Source organism: Micromesistius poutassou (assembly GCF_964030765.1).
Source record: "Micromesistius poutassou genome assembly, chromosome: 23".
NCBI classification, from domain to species: domain Eukaryota; kingdom Metazoa; phylum Chordata; class Actinopteri; order Gadiformes; family Gadidae; genus Micromesistius; species Micromesistius poutassou.
The window spans coordinates 5438507-5453272 of record NC_140293.1 but is presented as its reverse complement, the minus strand read 5'-3'; the positions used below and the strand labels follow the sequence as shown (position 1 = coordinate 5453272).

The 14766-nt window shown below is 47.7% G+C and overlaps 1 long non-coding RNA gene across 1 annotated transcript; it reads left to right on the top strand.

Moving 5' to 3' along the window:
- The first annotated feature begins 1504 nt into the window (after window positions 1-1504).
- Window positions 1505-7216, top strand: LOC311368517. The gene is made up of 2 exons (XR_014639954.1): window positions 1505-3972; window positions 4605-7216. It is a non-coding gene; the product is annotated as an uncharacterized lncRNA (long non-coding RNA).
- The last annotated feature ends 7550 nt before the right edge of the window (window positions 7217-14766 follow it).

Genomic DNA, 14766 nt, shown 5'->3' with positions numbered 1-14766 from the left:
GGGGGGGAGGAGGGGGGAGGGAGGGAGGGGGAGGGTTTAGTGATGGACGATGAGATCGAGTGTACCGACCCGCCGAGACTCAGATGTCTGTCTTAAATATAGGTGCTCGACAGTAAATTACACGGTAGGACAAACCATCGTCAAAGGCATCGTGTGTGTGTGTGTGTGTGTGTGTGTGTGTGTGTGTGTGTGGAGCTCAACACATACACACACACACACACACACACACACATAACCCCGTGCTTGCTACACCTGGGTGGAGGCCTGGGTGCGTGCGTGCGTGCGTGTGTATACACACCCACATGCCGCCATGCACCAACAACCCATTCACACGCGTGAACGCATGCGGCTTGTGATGGTGAATTAGTTCACCACATGGTCTGCATCAATGCAAGGTCAATGTACATGAAAGGGTGTGTGTGTGTGTGTGTGTGTGTGTTTGAAGTACAATTCTTTGACAAGGGGGACAGGAGGACTGTAAAACCAAAAAGGCTTGGTCGGGGCATGTACAGTCGAACAATAGCTCATTGTACGACATTGTGCTCGTTCCGACCACCTCCAGAGACGCCACAGAGTAGCTTCTTCAAAACTGGGGGAGAAACTCCGGACTCACTCAGTAAGTCCGGCCCCAGGAAATGTTTGCAGTGTGTGAGTGTCCGCGTGTGTGAGTGTGTGAGTGTGTGAGTGGTTCTCGAGAGGCTCTGACCCACTCGAGGTGACGGAAGTGTCACACGGCAAATCGACTATAGCGTGAGAATGAGATATTTTTTTTAATGTGTGTACAGGACAGCGGAAACGCAAAGTTGTTTTTGCTTGTCTTGGGTCCGGGTGTATAAAGAGCTTTGTGATGGGATTCCACCTGTTACCCGGTACGGACAGCCCCCCCCCCACCCCCCTACCCCCCGGAGTTTTAAGTTTGAAGCGTTTGAACCGCGATGGGTTTCGGCTTCAGAGTTTATTTGTGTTTTTCTCTAATGGATAACCGCGTTTATCCTTTGTTTTGCATTCCTCTGAGTAACTGCAGAGATTCTGCTGACTTCCAAACAACAAATCAGCCTAATAGTGGACGTTGATGCCCAGCGAAGTAGAGTAAAAGTCAATCCGGATTTTCCACCTGAAAACACATGGCGCAACTGCTGAGTGTGTGTGTGTGTGTGTGTGTGTGTGTGTGTGCGTGTGCGTGTGCGTGTGTAAGGACATTATGCACCTGGTTGAGTTGAGAGCAAGAGCATTGTGCATCTCCCCCTCTCTCCCTCCCTCCCTCCCTCACTCCCTCACTCACTCACTCACTCACTCACTCACTCCCTCACTCTCTCCCTCTCTCCCTCACTCACTCCCTCCCTCTTTCCCTCCCTCCCTCCTTCCCTCCCTCCCTCACTCCCTCACTCACTCACTCACTCACTCACTCACTCACTCACTCACTCACTCACTCACTCACTCACTCTCCTCCCTCCCTCCCTCCCTCCATCACTCAGTCATCTGGCTGGGTGCCCTGCGGGGCGTATTGGCCAATAGCAGAACAGAGCCAGCGGTTCCTGTGTGACTCTGGACTGACTCCCACCAGGGAGCCAGGGGCCAGCTGAGGCCCCGGCCAATAAGGACGTGGAGCTCACACACACACACACACACACACACGCACACGCACACGCATGCGTACACACACACACGCACACACACGCACGCACTGATCCAGTCAAAGTCATGCACACACACACACACACGCAAACACACACAGTCACTGATCCACTCACAGTCATGCTCACACACACACACACACACGCACGCACACACTCTCACACACACATTCACTTATCCGGTCAGTCATGCGCACACAGACACATGCAGACAAACACACACACACACACACACAGTCGCTCATCCAGTAGGTCATGCGCGCACACACATAACACACACACACAAAGAAACATGCACACACACACACACACACACACACACACAGCTACACACATACAAACAAACATGCACAGATTTATTCCAACACACACACACACACACACACACACACACACCCGTACCGTACAGTGTGAACCTTGTTCCTGCGCCGGGGGGGGTCCGTGGGATCAAGACACATGTCAACAGCTGCATTCATCACTCTGCCCCACTGGCTGTTCGCAGTGTGTGGGAAACGCCGGCTTTCATTGGATCAAAAGTTCCTCAGGCCACGCCCCTCCCCTCACCTGGGGCCCCCTCGGCGGCCAGGTGTGGTCCGTTCCTCGTCTTCGTCGACCCCCTGTTCACTCCCCTCACCCTCGATCCATCCGTTCCCCCCCCGTGATGACGGCTGCAGCTGTTGACGGTGGACTGTGTGGGGTGGACTGTGTGTGTGTGTGTGTGTGGGGGGGGTAGCCTCACCTGACCCCCCCCCCCCCCCTCTTCTATGTGCTGACACTGGTTCACCTCTCCCGGGCTGAACCGTCACCACGTGGGGGGAGAGGTGAACCGAGTTACTCCAAAGTCACCCATTAAGAAGCGCCGAGACGAGGGAAACGCAACGCAGGGAGGGGAAAAAAACGACGCAAATCACTAAACTTTCCCCTGATGCGCGGCGATGGGTTCAATGATCACCCCCTCGGGGTCGCAGCCCCGCGCCGCCGCCGCCGCCCCCTCAGCCGGAACTAACACTGCACCGCCGCGCGCCCCGGGTGCGCTCCGGGAGTACGCGTCGCCGGGCATCCACCCAAGCGTCAGAGGAGGAGGAGGAGGAGGAGGAGGAAGACGCATCGATTCCCTCATCCTTGATTGCGTCCGGGGTACGGGGAGCTGGGAGCCCAGGCGAGGCCGTGCCCGGGCATGTTACCTTGGCGGGCACACTGAGTACACCTCTGATCTGCACGTACACTCCCCCCCCCCCCCCTCTAGGGGCTTTTATTCTGAAAATCCGCCGGGTCGAATGCTGAACCCGTGAAGCCCCTGTCGCTGCACTAATCCCCCGATGAAGATAGGATTGTCCCTGGCCCGGGGTTCAAACCCGTGTCAGGGCTGGTATCGTATTGATCCGAGGAAACGGACAATGGAGGAGAAGAGGGGGGGGGGGTGGGGGGCGGGGGTGAGACTTTGTGGATTGTGCGATGAGGACATCCAGGAGTTAATGCGAACACAAATATTAGCCCGGCTTAGAAGTTGAACATTAACCGTTTGCCTCGGCCGACTCTACCCCTACCTTACTGTGGACTCACAAAGGTTCACCGAGTGGCCTGGGAACCAGACGGCTCTGAGTGCTCATGTTTCATTTGCTCTGGCGTTCGCGTCCTCCTGTTCACAGACTGATTTCCAGCTGACCTGGCCCCCCGGTCGGGCCAATCACAGCCGTTGATCTGATAAGGGGGGAGCGGGTTTGATCCGATGACGGTACAGAGGTGTAGCCTATGGGAGCGCGGCATTGAGGCATTTCTATAAACAACCAAGATGTGTGTGTGTGTGTGTGTGTGTTGATAACGCCGCTTGGAATCTAAAATGAACGGAGAGGTTCAAAGCGAAAGGCCCGTTCTCGAATTGGTCTGGCGATGTCGGGCTGGTCACCCAGAGGAGGGTGACGGATGCGGCAGCCCGTATGAGAAATGAACGTTGTGAATGTTCCACATCCTTCTATGATTTTTACTAAAAAAGTCCATTAAACCTAATCAATAATTCACCTGCGTGAACCGCACCTGAACTGCAAGATTCCTCCCAACCGCGTTCTATGAACCGTGATGATGTCATTCCGGCTCCTTCCAGTGCAGTTCATCAACCGGGTCTCTTGTCTCTTGTTTCATGGTTTGACCGGGAAGCTTTCTCCCTGTGTCTCCTCAGGTTCCTGATGTGTGATGGTGGTCGCGGTCGCCCGTGACGGAGGTTGCTGCCCGTGTCTCGTGTCCTGCTGGTTAAAAAAAATGAAAAAAACAACTCTAACAAACCCCCCCCCCAGGAGGACTCACCCCCCGACGCCCCCCCCACACCGAGCCGGGACCGCCGGTGAGTAGTACCGCCCAAACCCAGACCGCCAAGTACCTAGCTTAGCATAGCCTAGCCTAGCCTAGCCTAGCCTAGCATCAGTGGACATGCCGGGTGAGCCCGGAGTGGGATCATGAAATAATAAAAAAAACAGAAACAAAGAAAAGGCAGATGTGTCCGGCGATGCGCCCGCGCTCCAGACATCTGCTGCCCGTCGCCCCGGGCGTGGCGTTGTGTTGACTCAGTGTTCTCCGTCTCCACGCCGCGTGTATTTTAGGATTCTCTCTCCCCCCGAGCGGTGCGCGGGGAGACATTCTTGAATTATTTAGAATATCTCAAGATTATGCCGATTAGGCAAAGTGAAAACACGTCGAGCGTGAAAAACAAATGTTTTATTGAGGCGTGTGCGCGCGTGTGCACCCAGCGATTGTTTGTGCATGCACCGACCGACCAATGGGCGTCTGCCGGTGTCAGAGCGATCCCCTCGTGATTTAATTAGTCGACATGTGTATCTGGTTTGGTTGGTTGTGACCATGGCAACCCCTCTCCCTCACTCACTCTCTCTCTCACTCCCTTCCTCCCATTTCCCGTATCTCCCCGTCTCTCTCTCTCTCTCTCTCTCTCTCTCTCTCTCTCTCTCTCTCCTCTCACAGGCAGCAGCAGAGTCTCTCCGGGCCTCAGGACATTGTAGACCCTGCCTCCATCACACATCGACCCCCCCCCCCCCTCCTCCCCCCTCCTCCTCTTTTTTTTGTACTGTTACATACTCCAGAATCGCTGGTGGCACCTTGGCGACACCAACCATAATGCCTTCTTTTAGGTACCTGCCCAACGGTACTAGTCTACTACACCCCCCCTGCTAGCTTACCATCGCCCCCCACGGAGTTGGACTTAGTGCTCGGTTTACCTTGTGCTAAAGCTTTTGCCCCCCCCCCCCCAAACTGATTCCCACCTTTTATGCAGTATTTTCTTTGTTTTGTTTTTATGTTGAAGGCCTTTATGTGTGTCTTGTGTGACCAAAGTGCTTCCAGGTGTTGTACTATAAATAATGATATTGATCAATACTATTCTGTATATCATTCATATTAATGTTATTATGATTATTACGAAACACATGTTGAAGCATGACTTTGCAAAAGAAGGAAAAAAAAATACAAAAAACAACAATGCTGTACATTTTTAGATATTTTAAAGAAATACGAAAAAAAGGTATTTTTGTAATCCAAGCCAATGTTTGAAATTGTCGATTGATTCATGTCGTGGCGTGTCTGAGGAACTTGTTTGTAAGCCTCAAACTTTCCTACCTTTATTGTCTGGTTTGGGTTGTTTCTTCTCCCGTGTCGGTGCCATTTTAGAAGAAAATGGACAGTTGCAATACCAAAGCAGTTTTGTCTCTTTGTTTTTTTTTTCCCGCGTTTTAATCAGAACGTACATTTAGCCCCCCCCCCTACCCCCCATCTTCCCTCTTACACCGCAAGCTGTCTTTTCAACCGACGAAGCCAAACCAACCGAAACGTCTTCTTCCACACGATGAACTTATCCATCAGTGATTTTCTGCTTCAGTTTTAACTATTAAAGCTGTTCTCCCCTCCCCGCCCCCAAACCGAAAAAAAAACAGACAAACGCCTCAAAACTAAACACACCACTCTGTCTTCAAACCGACATTCAGCATCCATCTTCTACCACAAAAAAAAAACCAAAGCTCCTAACAAAGGCATAGGCACTCACATGAAGGCCCCTGTAAAGCAGGAAGCAAGCGGTAGGTAAGATTACCCCAGAGAGCGCATTATAGAAGGAAAGCGCAGACCTGCTATAATTAGGAAGGGCTCTTTGGTAGTGCAGTGCAGAGGACAGCAGGCATGGAGAAACAAAAGACCAAAGGCAATCTCTTTTTGTTCCTTTCCTCTCACGCCGGAGAGTTCTGTAGGCTGTTGGAATTATTCCAATTCTCTGCTGCTTTCGTCCTGCTCCGTTTGAGTCCTTATGAAGTGTGCCATCATGTATACTTTTGTTCTTTTTTTCTGTGTCTTTTTTCGGGTGTCACCACCTAAAGAGAGGCGTCTCGAAAAACATATTTTCTATCCGATTTTGTTTTGTCTTTAGTCTTTTATCTATTTTTAGGGACCCAATGTGATTCAACCTGTTCTTGTAAAATATGAACTAAGGTACTGTAGTAAGGGATCGAAGTGTGGAAATCTATATTATTTTTAATCTTCTATTTTGTTTGGCCTGCAATAAGATTCATATTTGCATATTTATTTGACATTTTTAGGGTGAAATCTGCATTTGTTAATATGAATATGGACTCCTGTGATTTTACTATCTGATGGAAAGTATCTGTCATTTTCTACAGTGATGTTCCACTACTCAGTAAATACTGTACAATCCATAATCCAACTTCCATTGTGTAAATAACTGAAGTTCTCAGTGTTTGTGTTATATATGATTATATATAAGTGTGAACAATCATACATACCTATAGTGGGTTTTTGAAATTTGTGCTTTCTGATCCCAATGCAAATTTTCTTTAAATTACCAATTCAAGACTATTTGAAATGTGTGTGTGTGTGTGTGTGTGTGTGTGTGAGAGAGACTGTGTGTGTGAGACTGGATATCACATTTAAAAATATGAAAATGTCCAACATATAATTCAATTAAGTATTAATGTAAGTTTGATTGTATATTCATCTGTTTTGACAACTCTTATTTTGACAACTTTTATTTTTGTGTGTGTGCGTTTTTATTCGAAGAATTGAAATATATTTGATATATACACAAAAAACACTGTTTTTCCTAGATAAATTCACTGTGAAATCCAGAGGGGAAAAACCAACATGCCCTTTGAAACGTCAAGGATGTCTTCGTCTTCGCAAAAAGACAAGAAACGATGAAGAGCTCGGAACGCCACACGGCGCGTTTTCCTCCAACACACGGACACGTGATTCTCCTGGTTCTCCAGTTTTTAGTTTTTCTTTTGCTGTCGGTGTGTCCTGTGCATGTTCACCGCATGTGTGTGTGTGTGTGTGTGTGTGTGTGCGTGTGTGTGTGCGTGTGCGTGTGCGCGTGCTGTTCTTTCTTTTCTCGGATGCATACAGTACTGTTGATATTTATATATTGTAGCCGCTGTATGGAGCTCGTATTTCAGAGGGTTGTTTTGTTTTTAAAACCAAAAAATGGATCAAAATGAGGTTTTTATGAAAATAGATTAAAAAAAATAGGAAAATTGATACATTTCAGGTTTTTAGCCATTAAAGATTGACGTCAAGCCGGTTGTCCTGATCACTTTTGTCCTTCCCTCACCCTCTTCTTGACATACACGTCCCTTAGGTTAGCACGACAATGTAGCCGCTAACGGGTTCGGTGTTCGATTCCCAGCCGACCGGTACTGGTCTTGAAGGCTTCCTAGAGCAAGAGGCCTCAACGGCCCAACCTGCTTAAGGCTAAGTTATGATTCCACGTCGACGCGACGCAAGGGCCTGACGTGCGCCTCCCAAAAATGATAACCTTGCGTCTTGGCGACGTGGAAGCAAGGGCTGTGATTGGTTCCGCTCACTAAAACCCGACGCAGAACCCAAACAGGTTCACTGACTTGCGTCGAAGCGTCCGCGGGGTCGTTGCGTTGCGTCGACCGTTGGAACCACAACCTCCACTCGCAGCGCTTGCTCAGCGCTTTGGATAACGGCGTCACGCTCAATGACACGAACCGCTGTGGAGTCCAGCAGCCTCATCCGAAAGAACCCGAGAGGAGGAGGAGGAGGAGGTGGTGAGCGCAGCAGCTCAGGAACAACCTCTAGTAGCACTACAGTCGCCTATAGCCTCTCTGTTCTCTCCTCTCCCAACCCATCTGAATCACATTTCCTCCAGGAAGCCCGGGGGGGGGGGGGGGGGGGTCTGCGAACCACGTAGTGTTTGGCTACCATGGGGAGCTCCAGGATCAGGAATAGCCTGTCCAGCCCAGGGGGGGGGGGGGGGGGTGGGGCCGAGAGGGGGGGGGGGCCCGCAGAGACCAATGCAAAGAATTGAGTCTCATCCTCCACACTGGTTCTCACTCACTGTGGGAGACGAGGGGGGGGGGGGGGGGGGGGGGGGGGGGGCCGAGAGAGGCCTGTTCGCCACACTCCCACGCACACACACATGCACGTGTGCACACACTAGCATGCACGCACGCTCACACACGCTGACACACTGATGTGGAGGGGGTGTGGAGGCCTACCTGTGTCCACATGTGTGTGCGTGGGGGGGGGGGGGGGGGGAGACACACACACTGGCGAGGCTGAGAGAGCGCGTGTATAGGTCTGCATCCTTTGTTTTTCCACATTAGATGGCACCAACACATGCGTGTGTGTGTAGTGTGTAGTGTGTGTGTGTGTGTGTCTGTAGTGTGTGTGTGTGTGTGTGTACGGACGGTGCAGCCAGTCACACGTTTTAATGGCGTTGGTCCCCTCTCGACGGGCCCATTAAAGAGGTGTCGCGGTTCCGTCTCGCCTGCACTCCCTCAGCTGGGCCGCGATGGACCACCCCCCTACACACACACACACACACACACACGCATACACACACACACACACACACTGCACCCTGCCTCCATGGGACCTCCCTGGTGAGGCCGGGTAGGGGGGTATATTGTTGATAAATGCTGATATATTGTTTTTAATGTCAGCCTTTAGTTTCTTTGTGGTTGGTCTCGTTCACCTTGTTCGACAAATCGAAATACATATATGTATATATGTATAGATACTGCAGGTTGCCCAGTTTAGTTTAATAATAATAATAATTAATTGAATTTATATAGCGCTTTTCTAGACACTCAAAGTGCTTTACAGTGAAGGGGGGACCTCACTAACCACCACCAGTTTAGTTTAGCTAGGGTTTATTTGATAGGGACAGATACAGCTCACGTGGATTGTGCACAATCCAGTAGAAAGCGTCATAGCATTTGTAGCTTTAGCTCATTCCCAACGCCCGTCCCTAGGTATACAGTACACATACACAAACATTAAGTAGGCTTCACGGCTCCTCACAGGCTCGCACTGGTTTAAGGTAATGACCATTAATATTGGTTTAGAATAGCGGTTAAGTGTTTACACACCCGGTTAAACTCTATCAAAAGACCTGTGTTTACAAGTTTGATGAAACATTTGAGAAGGAGCGCGTGTGTGTGTGTGTGTGTGTGTGTGTGTGTGTGTGTGTGTGTGTGTGTGTGTGTGTGTGTGTGTGTGTGTGTGTGTGTGTGTGCGTGTGTGTCCTCCCTAGAAGCGTTCCTGACCAAATTGGGAGCCACTGACGTCAGCAAGAGTAGATGGTATCTGGGATCTCCAATATCCTGTTAGTTTTGCTCCCACGGTTTCATGAGACAAATAAGGATTTTATTACTTCTAGCATATTAAAGGCTTTTATGACATTCCCTTCCATTATCGGCTTCTACAATTATCACGCACACTGCAAAACGCCTCAGACAATTTCTATTCTAGACTCCACAGGTTTTTAAAGTCGTCAAACAGTTAAAATAATAATAGTTCAGGCTAATTAGGGAACAAATCCAGGATGTGAAAGCCCTGCGTGTCGTTAATATAATTGACGATGATAAAAGGTTTCACAGTAATTTGTTGTTTAACGGCGCGTGTTCGTTAATCATAACCCTGCCTGCCTGGGCCTTATCTAAAAGAGAGAGAGACGCTGGAAGTTGCCAGATTGGGCCTGATTGGGCGGGGAAATCTGACCCAATCTGGCAACGCAGTTTGCATCCCTGGAAGGAAGGGGATGAGCTAATCCAAACCTCGTCTCCCCCATAGCCGCACGATGACCACTCCTTTGTGCGTCAGTAAACTGTATCCGATTTCAACCCGGGAGGGGGGATTGCCCCTGCTGTAGTCCTATCTACACTGCTCTTCCCTCAACCCCCCCCCCCGCAGGTTTGAGGGCCCCTGGCACGGCGACGTCTCTTAGCAACCGAGCCACTGACGACATACCTAGCTGATCTCACAGCAAGGTAAGAAGCCATGAGTCTATGAACAAAGGCCTGATGCAACCCCCCCCCCCCCCCCAAAAAAAATGGATTTGTGTGTTGTACGTGGATGCTCATGGTATATGTTTCACCTTTTTTTTTTTTTAAAGATAATACATGGTGATACATATTTGCAACTGCCTGGATATAACACAACATCCTCTATGAACTTCTAACGTCTTAATTTCTACTTCACGCTGTTTTAAACATGTTTTGGTGTATCTGTCTGCAAAACATTGCTAAATTGGTCACATTTATCTTAAAATATCCACAAACACTCAAGGACAAGTTTATATGCTGCAAAAGTGACGTGTCTGCAATCTCATCTTGAAATTTAAAGAAAAAGAGAATACAATAATCCCAGAAGACCCGCTGTGTTGCCGGCCACTTCTAACATAAAATCTCCTTGATCATGTGTGGTTTATAATGCCATGGAACGGTACTGGGTGCGCTATGGGGAGTCTAGGGCTGCGATCGATTCTCTCTGTGTGTCTGTCTATTTGATTGATGGCTCAATCAAGATAATAGGGTTTGTTATATGTCACCGCTTTGGAACAGAACAACAACTGGTACTCTTGTTTGGAACTATTAAGGCTTGTTTTTTTGCCTCCTTGTGTTACCCGGACAACATTGATATGTTCAATTCACTGCTTTACTAATAGGTGTGTGGTGCCAATGTAGCATGCCGAGTAAGTGGCTCCAGGTTGACCCCTAGTGGCTGAATGGTCTTAGTGCAGATCAGTAGTCCGTGAAACGCTGCTTTTATTTTCGAGCGTTTAAGCGAAGCAAGAATCATGAAACCTTGTGACGACATTTGCGAATGAATGCATTTCTTTGTGCACATCTTTCCAGCAGTCATGGGGTATGTGAGCGTATCCACATGCAACGGTATGTCTCTCCAGGCATATTCAAATTTTAACATTTATGTGGGGAAAAAAGTAGAAGGTGCCCTTGCCTTCAAAACTGTGAGCAGTATACATAACCATTATACCTAGTTGAGCAGTATACATAACCATTATACCTAGTTCCCTATGAATTGGTCTGTAATGGTTGGTGGTGGTGAGGCCCAACAAACGCTGAAGACAGCATATGATGGGGTCAGTGGAGCTGACTCTGTCCTGTCATGCTGGAAGTGTTGAGGTACTTCAACACAAGCTAAATCTAAATTGGCATGTTGGCACGTCAAGCTGCTCTGGATCACAGTGTTTTCGACACAACAAAGCCACTGTTATTTCAAGTGTACTCATGGAAGTATGGATATTGGAACACAGCTCAAGATGTCCGCCAAGCTGAAGCCGACGCCCGTCAGCGGTGCCGCCAACCAGTGGGAGCCCGTGACGTCCCCCATGGGCGTCAGTTTGGTTTGAAATGTGCTGGGGACAGAGACACATTCGAAAGTGCATTTTCAGTAGTGCTGGGTACAATGAGGATGCAATCTTTTTTTTCTCTTTAATGCAGGTAATGAAAGGTCCTGAAAGACGGCATACCCATGTAGCTTACTAATGAATAAAATAGTGTCATCCCTATGTTCCCCGGGTCCTATGTTACCCGCTTTGTATGTGACCGGGGAGCGAATGTGTTTTTCGTAGGTGGAATCCGGAAGAATGAATATTATGAATATTAGGGTTAAGGTTAGGGTTAGGGTTAGGGTAAGGAGTCAGCGTGTGAGTTTGCCTGACAGGCTGCCTGTCCAATCCTAGTGCTTGAGGCGGAACCTTTTCCGGATTCCGCCTACGAAAAACACAGTCTCGACCGGGGAACATAGGACCCGGGGAACATAGGTACGCTCCCAATAAAAGGTATACAAAAAACTGATGTCTGACACGTTTTATGAAGAAAGCGTTTCCAAAAAGCATTGGACATAGGCTATGACCCACTATTGTCGCTTTTCCACTGACAGTGGAAAGCTACCAACACAAACAAAGAGGAGCTAGGAAAGCAAATTAACTACGTGTTTGTTGTGAAGGGGCAAACGTGTGGCTACACACAGCACTACAGATGTCGAAACAAAATATTTGTTGCACAGCTGAACGCTGTATCACAAATCTTAAGCAATAAATATCGCATCTTACCTTTATTTATGTGGCAGTGGTCTGCAGATGCATCCGTGGTGTAGCCTGCCACATCCATTTAGTTGTACAGGTGATCGCTCTGTATGTCCATGGTACTAGCAACCTGCTCTGGTGCTTTTTACCTTCATGTATTCAGGCTAAAATTACTTGATTGTCTGATGCCTCATCATTGCATCCCAGCCAAAGAGTATCGGTATTAATACCGATACTCTGCCAGCCTGGCTTGGCTTATTGTCCAAGCCAGGCTGGCAGCTCATACAAAAATAAGTAAGGGATAATCTATAGAACGCCGGTCATTATCGGGAAAATAAGCCCCGACGGCGGACAGGGTGAACCGGACACCACGCGATGCGAAGGTGTCTTGCCCTGAAGGGGCTTGTTCTATCTAGATAATGACCGGCGACGTTCTATACATTATCCCGCTTATTACACGGCTACTTGCCAAAACGAAAAAATAACTTCACACGGTGTGTCTTTTTACAATTCATTTGTTATTACCATTCGTAGTGTTGATCAGCAGAGAAATAGTCTGCCAAAGACGTTGACGTTGCTTAGCAACCAAATACGCTGGGGTTGATAAGTTACTGGACTACTTGCGGAGTGATACGAGAGACGTGAATCAGAGCCACTTTCCTTGACAGCGGACATTATGCAACGGTCAATTATCGAAAAATAATTCACCACTGCAAGTCGGGAAGGACCATGCAAGTGAACAGCGCATACCACAGCATTGAGAAGAGCCGTGTAATAATCCATAATAATTAAACTCAAGTTTTTTGTCTTTTTAAGTGGTGGGTAAAAAATGAATCTTGAGGAAAACTGGTGGGGACTCGTCTCCAGCGTCCCCAGCGTAACTGACGCCTATGACGTCCCCGCCACCAAGGCTCCACCCTCCTCCTCCGCCACCGCCACCGCCACCGCCACCGCCACACCGCAGAAACACACGTTCTACGTTCTACGTTCTGGCTTGAGTCCACGGACCGGCTCCGGAGGATCAGCGTTTCGCTGTTTCGTTTTAGTGTCGTTACCGTCAACGTTACCGTATGACAACAATAGACGCGCAGTCATTGCGCTTTTTATTTTATTTTATTTCCCATCTTAACCTTTCCCGGGAATCAGGAAATAGTCTTGATCAGATTCAGATTTCCCGGAAATCGCGTCTCCCGTGATTAAAACCTAATGACGACCCGCCCATGGTGGAGAGGTTCTTTTCTACAACCCGCCCACATTGAAGAGGTACTTTTTTAGATGGAAACGCGCCTGGAACCGAGTCGAGTCAAGGCGAGTTGAGTCGAGTTGAGCTGATGCTGTCGGTGGAAAAGCGGCATAAATGTCAAGGGAAAGAGGCAGTGGTTGAAAAAAGTATTTTGATCGCTTATTAAGTTCACTCGTTGCGTGTAATGGTTTATTTGTTTCCCTGTATCATTTCCTTAATTTAGAAGACAGTTAAAAAATAATAATAATAAAAAAAATGTTAAAAAAATTATATTCAAAAAATATATATAAAAAAGAAATTATAAAAGAAAAATAAGGGTTTTTTTTGGACCTGCGCGCATGTCAAAAAAAAGCTGCGGCGCGCAGGTAAAAAAAAAACCTGCACGCGCAGGTAAAAAAAAAAATCTGCGCGTGCAGGTCCAACATTTATTTAGAATCTTTTTAATATTATTATTATTATTATTTTTTTTAAATTATATATTTTTTTTAATGTAATTAAGGACTATTAATTATGGACTATTTGGCGTGATATCTCTTGCGTGTGTGTGAGAGCGTGAGATTGATGCTGAAACCGTGAGTGTCACGCCAGATGCGTGAGAGTTGGCAACCCTGATTCTGCCATGTCGATTGCAGGGTCATGTCAAAATAAATCCTTCCGGTGGGTCTTAAAATAAATAACGAACAGTCCCTAAGGTCAGTTGGAAAAGGGTTTTGCAAAAATATTGCATTCAAGTTAAATGTAGATAGGTACACGGGAGACACGGTACACACATGAGCTGTTCAGGTAAAGGCACTGCACATGCCTACACCAGCAAGTCAGCTTGTTCTAGATTTAGCACTGAACCCCCAGTACAATACAGCACACACATATTTTACGTGATTTAAATTGTTAACCTTCCAGTATTCAAATTAAATTGATTGATATGTAGACCCTTTTTCTTATGCGGACAGATTCACAGAGCCAGTTGTTGATAACATGGGTTGTTTTATTGAGACAGATGAATGAGTTGGGAACCTGATACAGCAGCCCAGACTCTGAAGTACAAATCCCTCAGGAGGGGGACCTGATGGTGGTGAGGACAGGAACTGCCTCCGACTAGAGAGGGACGTGGAGCAGAACCAATATGTGTGTATGTGTATGACTCGATGGACAGATGAGAAGTGTTGGCCCTTTGTGAAGTTAATTTAATAAAATTATTTATAAAACATTTATTTTTGCCTATGTTGTACATGTACCCCTTTTTTTTTACCTAAGGTTTAACAAATATGTTAAATGTTTAATTGCATCTTGACTTTGGTACCATGTAGTATGATCACTATCAAACACTTATCGTATATCAATTATCTAGTGGTTCTACGGTGTTCAGCTAGAACTACTTGCGTCCTGGTGTCTGAATAGGCTTGTAGGTCCGCACTCGGACTGTTTTAGCGGCTCCAAGAGACTGCTTTTACAAGCTGTAAAAGCCTGACCCCTAGTGGTCAAAAAATACATTGTCAGTTAAAAATGCTACAAGCTTAGTTTTG